This window comes from Camelus dromedarius, chromosome 8 (genome assembly GCF_036321535.1).
Source record: "Camelus dromedarius isolate mCamDro1 chromosome 8, mCamDro1.pat, whole genome shotgun sequence".
NCBI lineage: Eukaryota > Metazoa > Chordata > Mammalia > Artiodactyla > Camelidae > Camelus > Camelus dromedarius.
Window position 1 is genome coordinate 35766387 of NC_087443.1, and position 19709 is coordinate 35786095.

At 35.9% G+C, this 19709-nt stretch overlaps 2 protein-coding genes and 1 pseudogene across 9 annotated transcripts in view; 2 read left to right on the top strand and 1 right to left on the bottom strand.

Moving 5' to 3' along the window:
• Positions 1 to 19709, top strand: part of CTNNA3 (catenin alpha 3) — a 1350697-nt gene that overhangs the window by 427358 nt on the left and 903630 nt on the right. The gene's annotated exons all lie outside the window — the stretch shown is intronic.
• The window catches only part of LRRTM3 (leucine rich repeat transmembrane neuronal 3), a 165772-nt gene that overhangs the window by 16701 nt on the left and 129362 nt on the right, over positions 1 to 19709 (bottom strand). The gene's annotated exons all lie outside the window — the stretch shown is intronic.
• On the top strand, positions 8023 to 11970 carry LOC116155778 (Y-box-binding protein 1-like; annotated as a pseudogene).

Here is a 19709-nt window from a genome sequence, read left to right on the forward strand (position 1 = left end):
TGCAATCTCAATGCCATTGTAATGGGTGAAGGATTAATACACACTATGTCATTTGCAATTGCTTTGGGTCCAGCTTAAACTTCTGCCCAAGATAGTATAAGTATTCAATTTATTGAATGCCAGCTAGGTTTCAGGAACTGTTCTATGTACTGGTCATTCAAAGATAATTGAAGCATGGTTCCTGTTTTCAAGGAGCTCCCAGTCTCTAAGAGGGATCCATGCATGTGAACATAAAAATGAGTAAGCTCAACCTTAAGAAGAGTTATGCGGTGGCCTCAGCGGAGCATAATCAGCTCTGCTAGGCTGGGGTCAGGAAAGGCCTGAGAGAGAAGACTCCTGAACTGAGCCTTGAAGAAAGAATAGGAACTCTGTAGGAGAAAGTAGAAAGACCATTCCACGCAGAGGCACAGAGGCATTAGACAACATGGCTGGCCCATGGCACTGGAACTACTCAGAATGCCAGTAGCAATGATGCACATGGAGGAGCAGCAGTTGGTATACATGTGGGTTATGAGAATACAGAAAATGGTAGGTGAGAGATGATGGGAGCCTGAGGTCAGGAACCAGGTACTAACAATGAGGATAGACAAAAAGGGTCAATCTCCATCGCTTACTAGGTGAGTAACCTTGGGCATGTTAATTAACCTTTCTGAGCCACAATATTGGTGTTTGTGGAACCGATATAATAATCCTCACCTCATGGTTTTATTGTTAGCACTAGAGAGAATACCTGTGTGTATCCTGGAAGAGTAAGTTCTTAGTAAGTGAAAGGGATGATTATATTATTCCTGATTGACTGAAACACTCTATCATGTCCTCTGTTCTTTTTCTACATAGTTCATTGCTTGTCATTTTCATATCACCGTTCAATATATAGCTGAAATAAGCTTAGAGAATTAAGTGTTTTTAAAATACTGCTTCCAACAGTCATTTTTTCAGTAATTTTTACTGTTGCCACATTAATCTATATTTGAGATGCAATCAAATTGAAGTGCTCAAAAATTTATAAGCTCTATCAGAACTGAAAGAAGGAGAAATATTTGGACATTATTAGAATGACTGGCTTATTAGGGGGAAGTATCATAGTTCAAATGTCAAATATTCAACTAAACAAAAAGGACTGAGAATTCTTATTCTAATATAGGATACTGATTTACTGTTTAGCTTTAGGCAGGTCACTTCACCTTTTCTATGCATGTTTAGAAAATGAAGTAGATAATGCCTGTGATTAAATACCAAAGAGCAGGATTAAGCATAAGAATGATAAATAACAAAATAATAACTTTCCTCTCTGGGGACAGAAACTTGTGTCAGCAGATCTATTCTGATATTGGGATTTAATAAAACACTCTAAGTGGGAATTATATACATAGTCCAGTTTTTTTTTGAGTAACATCAGTTTTATCATATGTATTCCCGACTTCCACAATTTTATTCCACAGTTCAGTTGTTCTATTTTAAATTATAAACAGCAAAATCTCTGTGAAAGGAAGAAATTAACCTGCTGATGCTTCTCCATCCACCCCCATATAAATGCTGTAAGATAAATGGAAAAATACAATTTCAAAACCTAATACAGCAGAAAATGTCTCTCACTTGCAAAACAATCTACTAGTTTATGTAACATGGATGATTTTTTTCCTTGAGAGAAGGGGACACTTTATAAAGAAATGCAAGTATTTGGGGTTGTCACTCATCCTGGTTTCCTCTTGCTACTTCTTCCCCACCTCTCTGGATCCTGCTGGGAGCCAGCTTAACTTCTACCTGCTGTTTGAAGACTTTGGAAAAAATAAAACCTCCAAATTTCTATGACCGTCCTTCTCTGAACTGTAGCAATGTAAAATTTTACTCCTCCCCTAGTACTTCTTACATGCTGCTGTGTTAGTGACTATCTTATAGAGTTATGTCTTATCCTCCCAATTATATCACAGACACTTGAGAGCAACTACTTTGCTTTCTCTTTTGTCTGTCCTGGTTCTGAGGAGATACTTGTAGATTTATTACTTCTTCAGGGCTTCCCAAACCTAGATATACAAGTTTTATCTGAGATTGCACATCTCCCAGATCTTAGATTTAGGCGCTGCACTGCTGTATCACTGTGTTCTTTCTGTATCTGTGGCAGAAAGTTGGCAGTAAGCTGGGCCATGGACACTGGAGTATGTGTTTATGGTGGTTTCTTCAATTCCTAGGACTCTGACTCTCATTCTATAAAGCAGACTTTCTTATGCAAGTGCTCATAAATCAACCTTGCGTATATCCCCACACAAAAAAATACGGCCAACAGAGCCTGAAGGAAACCAAAGTGGGAATGCAAATCTTGTCTCTAAAACTCATAAATATGGATTATACCTTGTCCTCCTGAATTGTATGAATTATCAGTGACTTTAAGTTTATAGTGTAGGTTCTAGTTGAAGTGGATTAAGACTGTCTTAGAAATTGTAGCCCAATTTCAGAAAACTCTTAATGGGAGCCAGTTTATAACAATCTTCCAAGTCACATAATCTAATGAAGTGCTTTGCTGCATTACATTGACATTTTTGTCTCTCTCTGCTTTTGCACTCTCGCAATTATATTTGGCCTGCTGGCCTCATCCTCAATTTTGAGAATTTGATGTTAAAAAAAATCAGAAAAAAAATTTATAAGCCACAGCAATTGCCTTGACTCCATTTTCCTAAATAATTTAAGGAGAGTAACATTTTGCTGGTATTTCCCTCTGTCACTTCTTTGCTGATCATTTCCTTCTTCACCTCCTTAGAGACACAAAATCATACACACAAACTTTATGGCGATCATGCTTTAGAGCTTTCTACATTGTATATTGGCCAGTTAGTAGGCACTGTAGCTCTAGAGTCTTACAAGTACACACGAGTCTTTCCAGGACTTGGAGTTTAACTGGAGAAAGGTCATTCTTTATACCTGTTTTATGGTGTTAACTAAGCTCAGTAAAAAGTCTAAAAATAGCATTTTTATGTAGGGCTTTTAGTTTTTTTGGCTTTCAGTACAAAAAAAAAAAAAAAAAAAAAACAAAAACAAAAAACCTCTTGTACATAGTTCTTACCCCTGAGGGAAAGCCTTTAAACTGACTGAAGTTTGGATAACTTGGATAGACTTGATCTGAGTGTGACTGTGGTCTATAATCTAGTAAACGTTCTACCAGCCTCAGTTATCTGAGCTAACATATAAGCCTGAAATGGACCTTTACAAACCCTTGGTGGGTTTTATAGTATAAATCATTCCTGCTCTTTTTCTTCCCTTCCTTTCTTCCCTTTCTCTCTTCTCTATTGATTTATTCATTCATTCAATAAACGATCATTGAACATTTATTATATGCTAGCTACTGTTCTAGGCACTAGTGAGATAAGTGAATAAATAGAAACATATATTTTAGAAAGGGGATACACATTAAACAAATCATCATACAAATATATTATTATAAATTTTGATGTTGGTTGTAGAGGAAAAGTACTGGAAACAGGTCTTGCAGGGAGGGACATCATGGTGGACTTCCCTAAGAAAGTTTCATGGGATTTGAGATGTGTGAACAGATGAGTGTAAGTGGGAGGAAGCATGCTTCAGGTCAGGGTAACACTGAGCAAAGAATCAGAGGCAGGCATGGGAAAGGGGGCCCAGGATGGCTGGACTAGCAATTACAGGATGGGACTGGGGGTGCTGGTGGGAAGAAGGCCCTTTAGAGATGGGTCCAAGAGGCCGTTGGGGCCACATCATTAGTTCCTTTTAGGCCATTTTATGATTTTTTGAGAGATTTTTAAAGGGTTTATGTTGTTATCATAAAGCAATTGAAAGCCAATGAAGAATTTTAAGTGGGGAAGTGACAGGAACAGATTTGTATTTATAGAAAGACAATTCTGGAGAAAAGAGCGTCAAGAGTGAACATGTACAAAACTGTCAGGAAGTACTGGAGGATCCATTAGAGAGTGAGAAGGCAGTATGGATGTGGGTGGTGGCTAGGAGATAGAATTCATCAAGTTTGAAGAGCATTTAGGCACAAGGATAGGATTTGGTGAAGGGATTAGAAATGGGAGTGAGTGAGGTCTCAAGGAAGTTTAGGTTTCTGGATGCACAAGTGTCCTGATGTGGGCATTCCCTGGAAGAGGATACATGGCGAGGGTGATGGGTTCACAATTGCTTTGGTTGTGAGTTTGGTGCTAGCCTTAATAAGGGTGTGGAGGTCTGGTATAGCCTAATGGTGGTGTTGGGGAGGGGCTTTGCTCAATTCTGGAGTTCAGAAGAGAAGTCTAGGCTAGCTTAATTAGCATGACAGTCAGAGAACTTAATAACTAATTTTGCTTGTTTCAACAGAGTATTTTTCTAAAGTTAAACTGAATATTCCTTTTGAAGCATTTTTGTAGTTTATGTTGTAGTATTATGTTATTTACTTCCTTACCAAAACTCACCAATCCAGTTTCCTATATAATGTTTGGATACCTGGAATTTCATTCCATCCAATATTATTATTATTGTTGTTGTCATTTTAAGTAGAGTTACCATACTGTACATTATATCCAATTATGAAACATGATATGTCTATTTAAATTTTTGAGAAATACCCTTGGATTTTGAAAATCAGGCATCTTTACGTCCTCAAATGAATCTGATTTACTTTGGAAGAATAGGGGCTTTGCATCCTGATGGAGTCCTGGAAATAAATTTTTAGAGACATGGCTCTATGTTGGTCTTCATACGTGTGGCTCTGTAATTGTGAATTGTGATGCAAGTGTGCTTTTCTTAGTACCCCTGCGCTAATCAGCAAAGTGACCTTGAGCAAGTCACTAGCCCTGCTGGGCCTTCATTGCCTACCTATTGAGGAGAGCATTGCACTAACATGACCTCCAAGATTCATTCTGGTCTTAAGATTCTATGAAAAATTAGTGTTAATCCTAAGAAAGTAGTTAGGGATAAGAGTGGAGAAAGGTGCTTACTTTAAATACTTGAAAAGTTTTAGATCCCTGGAGGAATTAAACGTCTGAAATTATTCAAGATATAGTAAAGGGGGAATTTATAAGGTTTTTTTCCCCCATCTCTCTACACTTACTGAAAAATAGTTAAATTGCTGCTAAAAATGTGATATGGAGGTGAGTAACATTTCCAGAGGCAGTAAGTAGTGCTGCATTTTACTGGTAAATTCTATCATTCTTTAAAAAAAAATGAGAGAGGTTTATATAAAGACGGAGAAAAAGGAAATTGCATGTGCAGATGTAAAAAACCATCTGTGCTTCTGGATCCTTTCCATGCTCCACACCTTCCATGAAATAAATTGTTGATTGAAAGCTCAGATTTTGCTGGCTAGTTATAAAAGCTTCCTGTGTTGCTTATCATGCATTTTAAAAATAGATGGCTTTGAATTTGTGAGTTAATTTTTGGCCCTGTTTGCCCAGGCCTCCTAACTCAGGAAGTATGCTTGTAGTAAACCCACAATTCACTTCATATTCAACTCAATAGTAATGAGCACTTACAAGGTGCCAGGCAACATATCAGTTTCTCTGCATTAACTCAAACTTCCCAATATTTATAATGGCTTCCTTTGCCTCCTAGTGGCATCTTGGGCCCATCTAATTTCCTGGACTGGAGAGTTTCATCTGTATCTTACTTTGAGAAAATATTAAACATTGACAGAACTCCAAGTATGCAGTCTCATAAAGTTAGGGAAGCTTGTCTGAAAGGTCTCCAACTTCACCTTTCTGGTTCTTTCCCATCTTTGTTATGGCAGGTGGCAAACCTGGGTCCAGGCTCAAGCCAGCTCTGCTCTCATTTACCCCTTACCCTCAATTTAAGTAAAACTGGCACCTCTCTCAGGGTTACTTTTCCCCCCAATCTCATCTCTGATTGTGGAATTAAATATTAGTTTCTGAAATATTGTTTTACATTTTACAGACCATTACTGTTCCTACCTATAGGTAATGGGGGTTTTGGGCTTTGATTTTTTTTTTTTTTCAAATATAAGATTTTTGGCCATTGTATGCTGCTTTAAACTTGTTCAGTTAAGAACATTTTAAATGGCATTGATTTGTAGAGAGATTCTTAGAAGCAACACAAAACAGCCAAATTTACATCCCTCTTCTCTAAATCAGAGTAACTGCAAATGTATCTTTGAATTGTCAAGGCAACAACAGCTCTGGGAAAACAAACATATTTTTAGAAGCTCAAAGTAGCCACCTCAGGTGCCAAATGCATCCCTAAGTACTTAAAAAGAGGAGATCGATTGCACAGATATTTGCTTAACATGTAAGAGGGAGGTAGAGAGCTACATGTTTTTAGGATTAAATCTACCTTGTTAAAATACTGACCATTTTACTGGGTGGCTTGATTCTTAAATGTGAGATAGACAGAGATTTCTATATATTGAAATCCTCATCTCCCTTCTCAAAAACCTTAGTAATATTAGGAAATGTACTTTGTGGTTCTGTATACACATCTTTAGCTGGTATAAGAGAGAACCTACTATATATTTTTCTCTTTAAATAAGAGAATTGTCTACATTTTCAAAGGGTCATTCTCTCCAGCTAAATTTTTATGGTAAAGTTTAAAAGTGTTTACTTGGCATTATTTTGATGATTCAATAGATTGGAGTATAGCCGTGTAGTAAATATCTGTATCTGAACCAAGAAAATCTCTGCCACTAATTACATTTTTTACATTGGGCAGAATTCTCTAAGTTAACTCATTTATAAAATGTGATTGAATTGGGAGAATAAATTGATGTCATCTGTGAAGAAAGGGTTTGAAAAGAATAAAATGTATTTTTTATGCTTAACATTTTTCATGAGCTTTTACTCATTTTGGAAGCTTTCAACTCATTGTTTTTATCTCTATTATGTATAACTTTTTTCCTTCTGTCTTTGCGGTTTTTTTGCTCTTGTTCATGTGATTTTGAAAACAATTCATCAGATAACTTCTTTCATAACTGTATTATTTTTACGATTCTTTTTTCCTTTTTGAGTTTAATAATAGCATCTAGCATATTTGTCCATATTTGCATATTAAGAAGGTTACTGACAAACTGGATTGTTCCATGAAGATGGTGACCAAGTTGTAAACGATGTATGAAAAATACGTTTGGAATTTGTTGACATTTACTGTGGAAAGAAAGAGATTTAAAGGAGACAATCCTTCAGATAGGTGGAGAAATATATGAGAATATAATAATTCTATGTTGTTCCAGATTTCAAAATTAAGACAAAAAGTGGAAAATGAAGGAGAGTCAATTTTGTCTCAATCTAAAGAGTTTCGAAAACAAGTAGAGCTATTAAAACATAATTGCTTTTTCATTTCCAGGTAGGTTATGTCAGGCCAATTTTTCTTTTGCAATACCTAGAACAATCTAAATAAATTAGCTATACTTCCTAAAGCTGAAGCAACAAGGACTGAATGAACTAAAATTTCAGGGAGGAAATCATTCTAAGCCATGCTACTGATTGTCATTTTTTCCCTAAGGGCGTTTACTTATTCTGAGTGTGGTCTGAGGTTAGACTAGGGCCAGGCAGAAGGTGTCTTCTGGGAGTAAGAAAAGCCAGCAAAAAATTTAATGATTGTATAAGGCTGGGATGACAAATTGCAAACTTAAGGGATCTAAAACACACAGCCAGCTTTCTCCACCGGGTTTACTGTGTCCTGAGGCCATATGAGAAGCAAGAGGGTGAGACTAAAAGCTTCTAAAAGACAGAGTGAAAGCTTCTGCAGACTTTTGGTTTCAGGAAAGAAACAAATAAAAGGACTTGGTAGGAGGGAGATGCTAAACTCATACAGAGCTCTTGAAGAAACTTGCCAATTTTTTTTAGTTGTTTGGGCTTGAGGAAATAGTTGTCAGGGCTGAGAAGATAAATATCCACCAGGATCTGAATCAAAGTCCAGGGAGTGTCATGGCTTAGAAATAGAAATAAACAAGAAGATCACATATATCGCACTAAAATTTCATCCAAGCCCCAATCCAGCTGAATCCTTGATTAGTTTGAAATTATCAGCCAGCCTCTCATCAGCCCAACAATAGAAAGAGGAAATCTTCTCTGGTGGAAGATATCATTTGGCGATTCTGACGTTCTTCTATGCATACTTTTCTGTCATATAATGAAATAGTAATTAAACATACAAATAGGTGAAACTATGACTAATAATCAAAAGGAAAAAAAAACATTTGAAGCAAACAAGTAGATGATTCAGATATTGCACACAATTGACAAGGACTTCAAAATACCTATGATTAATTAAAATGTTCCGGAAAATAGAAATAAAAATGGACCAAAGAAACACTTGGTAGAAATGAATAGGAAATTTTATCAGAGAATGGGGAATACATACACATTAATAAAACGGCTATTCTTGAGCTGACGTTAACTCTATCTGAAATTAAGAATTTGATGGAGAAGCATAATATGTAGAACACAGACCACAAAATTACTGAATTGAAAAACACCCAAAATCAGCATAGAAAGAGAAGGAAAAATCAGATAATGTGTGAAAGATATTTGGGATATGCTCAACAATTTTAACATATAAAATTAAAGTCCCCAAAGCAAGTTCAATTGGTAGCGGGAGCAGAGAGTGGATCCCAGAGAGTCCTGAGCAGCCCCAGCACCGCCAGCCTAGTTACTGTCATACCCTGGGAGGAGCCGCAGCTGCCGCAGCCAGCATCAGTCACCGTCACCGTCACCGCAACCATGAGCAGTGAGGCAGAGACCCGGCAGCCGCCCACCGTCCCCGCCCTCAGCGCTGCCGACACCAAGCCCAGAACTATGAGCAGCGCTGCAGGGAGCTGCGGCCCGGGGCGGGGGCGGGGGCGGGAGGGGCCTTACAACTGAGGTGCCTGCTGGCAGGGACAAAAAGATCATCGTAAGGAAGGTTTTGGGAACAGTAAAGTGGTTCACGTAAGAAACAGATACGGTTTCATCAACAGGAATGATACCAGGGAAGGTGTATTTGTGCACCAGACTGCCATACAGAAGAGTAACCCCAGGAAGTACCTTCGCCACCGTGGAGGAGATGGAGGGACCGTAGAGTCTGATGTTGTTGAAGGAGAAAAGGGTGCAGAGGCAGCAAGTGTTACAGGCCCTGGTGAAGTTGCAGTGTGAGGCAGCAAATACGCAGCAGACCATAACCATTATAGATGCTATCCACGTCGCAGGGGTCCTCCACGCAATTACCAGTGGAATTACCAGAATAGTGAGAGTGGGGAAAAGAACAAGGGATGGGAGAGTGCTCTGGAAGGCCAGGCCAGCAGCGCCGGCCCTACCGCAGGCGAAGGTTCCCACCTTACTACGTGCGTAGACTCTATGGGTGTTGACCACAGTATTCCACCCTCCTATGCAGGGAGAATTGATGGAGGGTGCTGACAACCGGGGTGCAGGAGAACAAGGTAGACCAGTGAGACAGAATATGTGTTGGGGTTATAGACCACGATTCTGGAGGGGCCTTCCCCGCCACAGACAGCCCAGAGAGGATGGTGGTGAAGAAGATGAGGAAGGAAAATCAAGGAGATGAGACTCAGGGTCAGCAGCTACCTCAGTGTCGGTACCACTGCAACTTCAATTACCTGCTCAGATGCCCGGAAAACCCCAAACCCCAAGATGGCAGAGACAAAAGCAGCGGATCCACCAGCTGAGAATTGGTCTGCTCCCCAGGTGGAGCAGAATAAGTGCCAGCTTACCATCTCTACTATCATCCGGTTTACTCATCCAACAAGAAGAAATGACTATGAAATTCTAGCAATAAGAAATGAACAAAAGATTGGAGCTGAAGACCTTAAGTGCTTGCTTTATGCCTGTTGACCAGATAACTAGAATTATCTGCATTATCTATGTAGCATGGGGTTTTTTATTATTTTTACCTGAAGACGTCTCTTTCTGGTAATGACAGATGTGTTTTTAAAAAAAAAAAAAAAGCCTGGTTTTTATCAATACACCTTTAGAGGTTTTTAAGTTGTTTCTTTTCTGGTCAAGTTGAGATTATTAAGAACCTCATTTTTAATTTGTAATAAAAGTTTACAGCTTGATTTAAAGAAAAAGTCAACAAACTGCAAGCACCTGTTAATAAAGCTCTTAAATAATTGTATAAATAAATAAATAAATAAATAAATAAATAAATAAATAAATAAATAAAATCTCAAAAGCAGAGGAGAGAACAAATGGAGGAAATGCATTATTTAAAGAGTTAAGGCCAGGAATTTCCCAAAATTTAAGAAAGACACCCCCACACAGATTCAAGAAATTTATCAAAACCCAAGCAGAATAAATAAAATAAAAACATTCATTGGTACATAATGGTAAAACTGCTGAAAACCAAAGACAAAAAGATCTTACCAATAGGCAAAGAAAAGGACTTACTACCTCAAAGAGCAAAAATAAGTTTGAGAACTAAGGGAAGTTAGAAGCTAAATTAAATGTAGAGTGTTGAGAGTGAAGAACTGCCAACTTACAATTTGATAACTAATAAAAATAAAGAAACAAAAATGTTTTTTGACCAAAAAAAAGCCCCCCCCCCAGTACAAAACAAAATAAAAACTGAGGGAATTCATTACTATCAGGCCTGTGCTAAAGGAATACTAAAGGGAATTTCTATAAATGGAAGAATGTCCCTCAATGGAACCATGGATATATCAGAGTGACAGAGGAACACTGGAAAGTGTAAATGCATATTAAACATATTAATTATATTAAAGAATAAGAGTAATGTTTTGTGGAGTTTAAAATACTTATAGAATAGAACAATAGTGACAATGATGACATGAAAGGCAGGAAGAGGTAAATGGAGTTAAAAACTTCTGTGGTTTAGCAATATGGAGAAGACAATAAAAGTAATAATTGTATTACATTGAACTAACTCAAGAATGCATGATGTAGTTCCTCAGGTAAACTCTAGAAGAATGGTTAAAGAATATATAAATAAAATGTTAATAGAGAGAAATAAAGGGAATGATAAAAATTTTGGTTAATACAAATAAGTTATGAGGGAAAAAAAGAACACAGTAGACAGGATGATTAGAATAGCAAGACATAGTGGAAAACATAGAAGAAAGTCTTATACCTTGGAGTAGGCAAGAACTTCTTACAAAAGCACTAATCATAAAAGAAAAAAATAGTATGGATTGGTTTATATTAAAACCAAGAACTATTGTTCATCAAAATACTCTATTAAGGAAATGAAAAGACATTTACAGAGTGGGAGAGGATATTCTCGGTACATATAGCTGATAAATGAGTCATACCTAGATTATATAAAGAACTCCTACAAATAAAAAAAGAATAGAACAAACAGTCCAATAGAAAAAGAAGTAAAAGTCTTGAACAGACACTTCATGTAATAATATATCCAAATTGTCAATAAATATGTGAAAAGTCATTCAGCTTCATTAGTTGATGCAAATGAAATGAAGTGATAACACAATAGATTCATTAAGTGGCTAAAATAGAAAATTATTGTGTGTTGGACAAGGGTGTAGAGCAACTGAAATTCTCATGATTTACTGGTAGGTGTGTAAATTGAAACAACCTCTTTGGAAAAATTTTGTAAGCATCTACAAATGCATATTCTATGACCCAGTGATTCTACTTCCAGGTGTATAAGCAAGAAAAATGTGTGTATATGTTAACCACAAAAACATGTACTAGAGCGTTAATGGTAGCCCTCTTTGTAATAGTGTCAAAAAGAAATGCCCATCAATGGAACAATAGTTACATAAATTGGCATATTAACACACTGAAATATTTTAGTTATCAGAGTAAATATCAATCACATATGACAATATGAATGAAACTCACAAACATAATGTTAAGTGAAAGAAGCCAGACACACAAAATGTATACTGAATGGTTCTATTTATACACAGTTCAAAACCAAACAGAACTAATCTATATATTTAATCTAAGATACTGGTTATTCTTGGTGAGGGGGTGGATTGTAGACTTCTCTACTGCTTGTGGTATCTGTTTCTTCATTTAGATATTGCTTACATAGGTGTATTCAATTTATGAATATTAACCATCTTTCATATGTAATTTTCTATATATATTACAGTTCAAAAACAAGTATAATGAACTATTTTTGAGTTAATCAGCTTCCTATTCCTGGAAATACTCAAGCAGAGGTTGGACAATTACCTGTAGGGGAAGCTTTGGAAGGGATTTCTGCATTGGGGTAAAAGGAAATACTTTCCCAAAATCTTTCAAATTCTGAGATTCTCTGAATTTTTTAAAAAGGGTATACTTTCACAGCCATCTACTGTTTCTCTTCTTTCTTTACCAATCCAGTTTGAGACCAGAGCCTACTTTCGCTGTTCCTAGTTTATCTCTTACTCCTTCTTCAACTCATACCATTTCTCAATCACTGACCTCTCAGTGGCCAAATCTAATAGCTTATTTTCTTCTTTTTCTGACATATTTGGGTCATTTGCTGGCAAGGACCCATTCACTTAAAATTATCTCCCCTTAGCTTTCCTGATATCACTTTCCTCTTGTTCCCCATCTCTTTTTTATCCCTGCCTGCTCATTTTTGAAATATTAATACTCTCCAAAGTTCCATTCTTAGACTGCTTCTCAAGCTATAAAATTCTTTGTATGATTTCAACCACTCCTAAGACCTCATACACTATTCACCTGTTGCTGCCTTCCAAATTCATGTCTCTAAACTCAGTACTCTCTCCAAGGTTCCAGACATATATGTATATGTATATGTATATGTATATGTATATGTATATGTATATGTATATGTATATGTATTCAACTGCTTAATAGACAGATCCACCTATATGTCCCCAACTTTACATGTGCAAGACTGAATTCCTGACTCTTCCCCCAACTTGGTCCTCTTTTATTTTATTCACTGTACCCATTGGAGATATTAATACCATCTCTATTGGTTTTAGGCAGACTGGGCCCAACTGTGGGTTCTCTTATCTCCTCCCCTCTTATCTCGCATCTAATCAGTTATCAGATCCAATCATTCCTTCCTTTAAAAAAAAATTGTGGTTAAAAACTCTTAACATGAGATCTACCCTCCTAACAAATTTTGAGTGTGTAATGCAGTATTGTTAACTACAGGCACAATGTTGTGTAGCAGCAGATCTCTACAATTTAATCATCTTGCATAACTGAAACTGTATCCAATACAGACCACTCCCCCCCATTTCCCTTCCTCTAATCCTTCCTTCTTAATTTTGCATTTCTTCTCCTCTTCTGTAACCATTTTTCACTGCTTCAGCTTAGTTTTGTTTGGCCCTCATCATTTCTCCAAATAGTCTCAAAAAAAGATCTGTTTTCTAATTTCATACTCAGCCAGTTTATTCTGCACAATGGTGCCAGCATTAGTGTCTCTTAGTAGGATGTTCTTTCTTCAGTTCTTGACTTAGTGAACACTTATTCTTTTGAGATTTGGTTCAAATGCTACTTTCTCTGTGAAGCCAGAACTGACCTTTACCCAACCTCTTACGTAGAACTGACAACTGCTTCCTTTGTGTACCCACTGCAACCCTGCACATATTTTCAGTCAAGAATTTATTCTATTTCATTGCCCTTATTTGTGATACTAAGAATATGTTTTATTTATCCTATTATATGTAACACACAAGTGTGCCAAGTTTGAATGAATAAAACAATGAATTGTTGACTGCATGAATGAATGACTAGGAGAACTGAATTTAGTCTAAATCTGTGTTCCCCAGTTTTGAATCATTTGAGTACTTCTTAACATACTTATTCCTGGCCCTCACCATGGACATTTTTTTGGAAGAGGGTCGGGAGATTCTTTATATCAGGTTAGTTTGGGGAACATTGATCTAAATTATTATCTAAATTTCTTTACTTGAAATAAAATTAAACTTATCTTTCAAGCAGTAAGCATTTTCATGTACATGTTTGTGACCTGAGACCTGACAAAATTTGTTGACTGATCACTGATCCTGAAATGAATTATGGAAATGTTATTATAGGAAACAATTATCTTTGAAATATTAGATAAGGAATAAAATGAATATGAGCAAATGATTTGGGAGGTTATTAAGTTTTTAGTGTATGGTCTATTGCTCAATGAATATCAAATGGGCAATATTAAGTCAAAATGATTGATTTATTTCATTTGTCATTAAATAGTTCTAATACTACACACACAAATATATAAATACATGTATATATTAAAAAAATTTTTTTTTCTTCTGTGGAATATTGCTTAATGTAGCTTGTGAAAACTGTTTGTCATGCTTGTGTCCTGTGTGGTTTTTATTCACAGTTCATGAATACATAATGATTTTCTGGGAAAAATAAGTACTCAGATCACACAAATATTCTCAAAGCATCTTCATTCAGAAGTGGTTGCCATTCAGTGGTACCTAATCACTTATATAAACAAAAATTTCACCGTGGTAAATTAAGGGACAGGATTCATTTTAAAGGAAGGGCTTATTACTTAGACCAGGGAAGAGAAAGCTGTGGTGCTGCTTCAAACATATTACCAAATGGATTATGAGTAACAGATATGGGAAGAAAAATCTACATTTGAAGTAAGGGAGATTTGGTTTTCATGATAAGAAATATTTCTTGATAGATAAGGATGGCAAATGCTATTGTGGTTCTTGATAAAGGTTTCAGAGAGTGTTCACATAGTATTTTTTAAATGTGTATTTTATGCGTGTCTTTGAGATATTTGAATGAAGATCCATCTAAGTTTAGTGGAGTAAATCAGAAGGCCTCCAAGCAAAAAATCTCCTTATGCATTCTATTACAATCTTTCGGAAAATAATCCTTGTTCTTTAGACCGAAATACATGAAGCTAAAGTACATGATTAAAATACAACAGATTATCTTATTTTCTGCTCTTGCTTCGTATTCTCACGATATTGTTGGTAAACCAAAAGTCTAGCCTATTGTATCTATGCTTCCTGGTGCAGTGACAATTTTTCCTGGTATTATTTTGCCTTTAGGCAGAGCTTTACTCTGACTATGCAATGTTGTCATTTATTCTTCGCAGCATTCTTGTTTGGGTAATTTTTCTTAATTCCAATTTTATGGGTGAGGAACTGATTTGTTACATAATAATGTGACTTACATTATACAACAAATCAATAGAAGTCTTAAGACTCATGACATTATGAACTCAGAGTTACACAGGAAATTCCCAGTAGACTGCATTATTTTTTTTTCCATAAAGGTATTCCATAATGTAACAACAAACATAGAAGCTTAACTTTTTACCCGTATGATAGAGATCTTTTTTGCAGCATTAGAGGCATCATTTCTGCCATGCTATAGCTAAGCTGAGCTTCCTGTTCAGCTCTTGTGTAGCCCACAGGTTTTTGGTTATGAAGTTCTTGGTTCCTAAAATACAACACCTTCTATCTGATGCTATTCTTCACTTGTCTTAATCTTAGCTTATGCTCTAGTAAATGTCATATTTACAAAGCCTATCTTATCTTCTCTGTCCAAAGAAATCTTGCCCATGCCAAAACAGTCATATTACTTTACCATTACCCTTCATTTTAAAAGTAAATTAAAGGCAGGTTTTTCTATATTATAATATTATTATTTATTTACGTATTTCTCTATACTAGGTGTGAGCTAGAGGGGATTCATCTAAGTGCTGCGTGTAACATATAATACTATAATTCACATGCAAAAACTTTCCAAAATGAGAAAAAAGGAGTAGAAGGCAGAAAGGCAAAAAGGATGATATTTGTTTAATGAATATTCAAGGTGAGAAAATCACATTCATGGTTTTTATTATTTAGTGATTTTAGATTTCAGGGTAACTGCAGACGTTTTAAATCTAGATTTGGTATTTTGGCTTTTTAAAGAATGCTTTATCTAGTTTGGCTTTTGTTTGTCTTTGTCTTTGTTTTGGTCAAGAAACAGATGGCTACCTCTGTATTTTAGAGAACATGTAATTTCAGCAAGAGCAGCAGTGGCTATGTGGAAAGGAATGATGGTGCTGAGAAAGTTAGATCTTATCTCAGTCCCCTTATGATCCTCCAGGATGACCAAGAAAACTGAAAGTGTTCTACAAACCCTAAAGATCTGCATAGCCTATTAATTCTCTAAAATAAGGAATTATTATTATTAATAGTGTTTTGTCAAAACATGACAGTAATAGTTTGTATCTATGTTCTTGATGGCATGTGTTTTTGAATGACATCCTGCTCTGGGGGAGTTCTTTTCCCCTAGGTTTTATGAGGTATGAATGACAAATAAAAATTATATATTATACATTGTACAATGTCATTTTAAAAGGTGTACAAAGTAATGATTTAATATACCTTGTGAAATGCTTATCCCAATCAAGTTAATTAACACAGCCATCACCTCACATAGTTACCCTCTTGTTTTTGTGGCGAGAACACTCAATATCTACTCACTCAGCAAATTTCACATATACAATACAATATTATTAACTATCATCATTGTGCTGTATATTAGATCCCCAGAACTTATTTCTTTTGACACTTAGCTTTTCTATATCTCTGTTTGCCTTAAGGTACTACTAAATGATATAAAATAAGTTGTACATGTGAAATCTGAAACTACTGTCCCTAGTTAGTAAGAGGATTTTTACTTGGTCATTCAGAGATATACCTCCTTTCCTTTCTGGCTCAGCCTTTTCTAGGACCTTAGAGTCTTCTCCGTTTACCCCTGGATGTGGAAAGGGCGTGAAAGACTTGGAATGGGAAATTTTCATGAACTGAGACTGGAAGTATCCCATATCACTTCCATCATGTTCCGTTGGTTACAGTGCAATCATATGGCAATTTCTAACTGAAAGGGAACAGAGAAAAGTAGACTTTCTGTGAGGCCAGGAAGAAGATGAAGCAGATTTGGTAAGGATCTAGTTCATATCTGCCATAATATATTTCAATATTTCTTTTCTTTTTTTTTCTGCCACAGGATTGAGACAATCTATACCTATAAAGGGTTGAGAAAATAATCAATGCCTGTATATATACCTTTATTGATTACAAATCCCCTCATTTCATTGTATCTTTTTTCACTTTAAATTTCTTTTTTAAACAATTTCAAAGGTTACCTTCCGATTACAGGTATCACAAAATATTGGCTGTATCCTTCATGTTGTACAATGCATTCTTGAGGCTAATCTTACACCCAATAGTTTGTACCTCCTACTCCAGCACCCCAATATTGCCCCCCCCCACTGGTAACTATTAGTTTGTTCTCCATATCTGTGAGTCTGCTTCTGTTTTTGTTATATTCTCTAGTTTGTTTTATTTTTTTAGATTCTGCATATAAGGCATATCATACAGTATTTATCTTTCTCTGTCTGACTTATTTCACTTAGCATAATGCCCTCCAAGTCCATCCATGTTACTGCAAATGACAAAATTTCATTCTTTTTTATGGCTGAGTAGTATTCCTTGTGTGTGTGTATAATATATAATATATACACACACATACAATATATATTATATATAAAATATATATACATACACACACACATATATATACCTCACATCTTCTGTATCTAGTCATCTGTTGATGGATACTTAGGTTGCTTCTGTATCTTGACAATTATGAATATTGCTGCTGTGAACATTGGGGTGCATGTATCTTTTTGAATTAGTGTTTTTCTTTTTTCAGATATATACCAAGGAGTGGAATTGCTGGTTCATATGGTAGTTTTAGTTTTAGTTTTTGAGAAACCTATGTTTTACACAGCTGCACCAATTTACATTCCCACCAACAGTGTACAAGGGCTCCCTTTTCTCCACATCCTGGCCAACATTTGCTATTTGTGTTCTTTTTGATGATAGTCATTATGACAAGTGTGAGGTGATATCTCATTGTGATTTTGATTTTGATTTCCCTGATGATTAATAATGTTGAGCATATTTTCATGTACCTATAGGCCACCTACATTTTCCCTTTGGAAAAGTGTCTATTCAGGTCTTCTGCCCATCAGGTTGTTTGGTTTTTGATGTTGAGTTTTATGAGCTGCTTATAAATGTTGGATATTAATCCCATATTGGTCATTTATGATATCACTTTATTCCTATCACAACTCGAAGAAGGTAGAAAGTATTAGCCTTTATTTTCAGATGATGAAACAGAGAGTCATAGAAGTCAAATGAGTTACCCAAGGCTATAGCTCTGATACGTTCAACCTGCAGTTGAAGACTGTATCTCCTGATATGCCTCTGCTACCTTTTCCTTCTAGAGAAAAAAGCAATGACATGTTCTCAGGTGTGAGAAGGAATAGTAGTGCCTTGAACCTTATACCTTGTGTCATGGAATCATGGGCATTGCTTTGCTTTGTGGATGTCACATGTTCACTTGTGTTTTATGAGACTTGCTATGTAGGTCCGTAGGTGCTGGTGGCATATGGAAACTGAGAAAATTATATGACTCTTCTGCAACTCCAAGGAGGGTCTGTGTAGTTACACTCCTTTTCTTTACTGAAAGTCCTTCCTACCTCACATAATTTTCAAATCTAACTGAAAGTTACCTGTGAATATGTATGTATGAATTTCCAGAGAATTCATCCTGCCCCCTGACTTAGAATAAGTCACTTCACCTTATGTATGTGAGATTGCAATAACTATCATCTTCCATACCTAATTCAAGAATATTATACACCCATATTCTAATAAGAATCGCAAACACAACTCATTCTAACTGAATTTCTGATTCCCCATGCAAGTTAGCAAAACAAACCCTTAAGAAATACATTTCCTTTGGCTTCTGTGAATAACCTTTTTGACATGGACAGAAATTAAAACACAAATTGTTGAGTAAGGAGAACAAGTCAAAATTACTTTGTTCTCATTAGGGATGTTATAGAGAATTGCTAACAGTAAAGCTTGCACATTTAATTGTATACAGAAATGCTGAGTAATAACTGAAGAACTATAAACAATAAAAATTTAACTGTGAACTTAAACATCCTATAATTCTCTTAAAAATAATTTATTCTGAACCTTACAAGTCCATAAAAATTCCCTAGAGTTTGGTAATTTCAATTACAATGGTACTAGCAATAAATATGCTCTGCATATTTATTTATAGAGTTTAAAGAAACGATTATTGTAGAAAATGAAATTAAACCTAACTGGAATGCTAATACATAGTGTAGTTCTGGACAAAAGGCAGATCCAGCAACCCAAGATTGCAGCGATTACAGGATACAATCATAATGAAATGTATGGAATTTTAACAATTTAGTTTTCAGACTGATGTAAAGAGAAAGTAGTTTTCCATATCCATTAAAAAAAAAAGTTGATAGATTAACAGGTTTGTGAAGATAACTCAAAGGCTAAAAAGAAAGAAACGAACTATTAAATGAAAGGTTAAAATATCAGATATATTGTACGTGATTTTGCTAATGAATGCATGCATAGTGGGATGTGACTATAGTTCCATCCAGATAGATATGTCCTTTTTGCTATGTTGGTGTAAAGTGTGTGCGTGTGTGTGTGTGTGTGTGTGTGCGCGCGTGTGTCCTTGTACAGAGTATAAATGTGCACATAAATATATCATCAAGTCAGTTCCTTTCTAGAGGAGTCCTACTAGAGGGTATTAGTTTAATTGCTAGCATGATCCTTCTAGAACTTTCTTTTTAAAGACCTTGTGACATTCAACACCTTAGAGATCTTCTAGCCTATACATCCTCCCAACAGAAATTTCTAGTGACACAGATTATATAAGATTTTATATATAGTACAGGTCAACCTCACTTGGCTCATGCCAGCTGTATGTGTGACTTTGTAC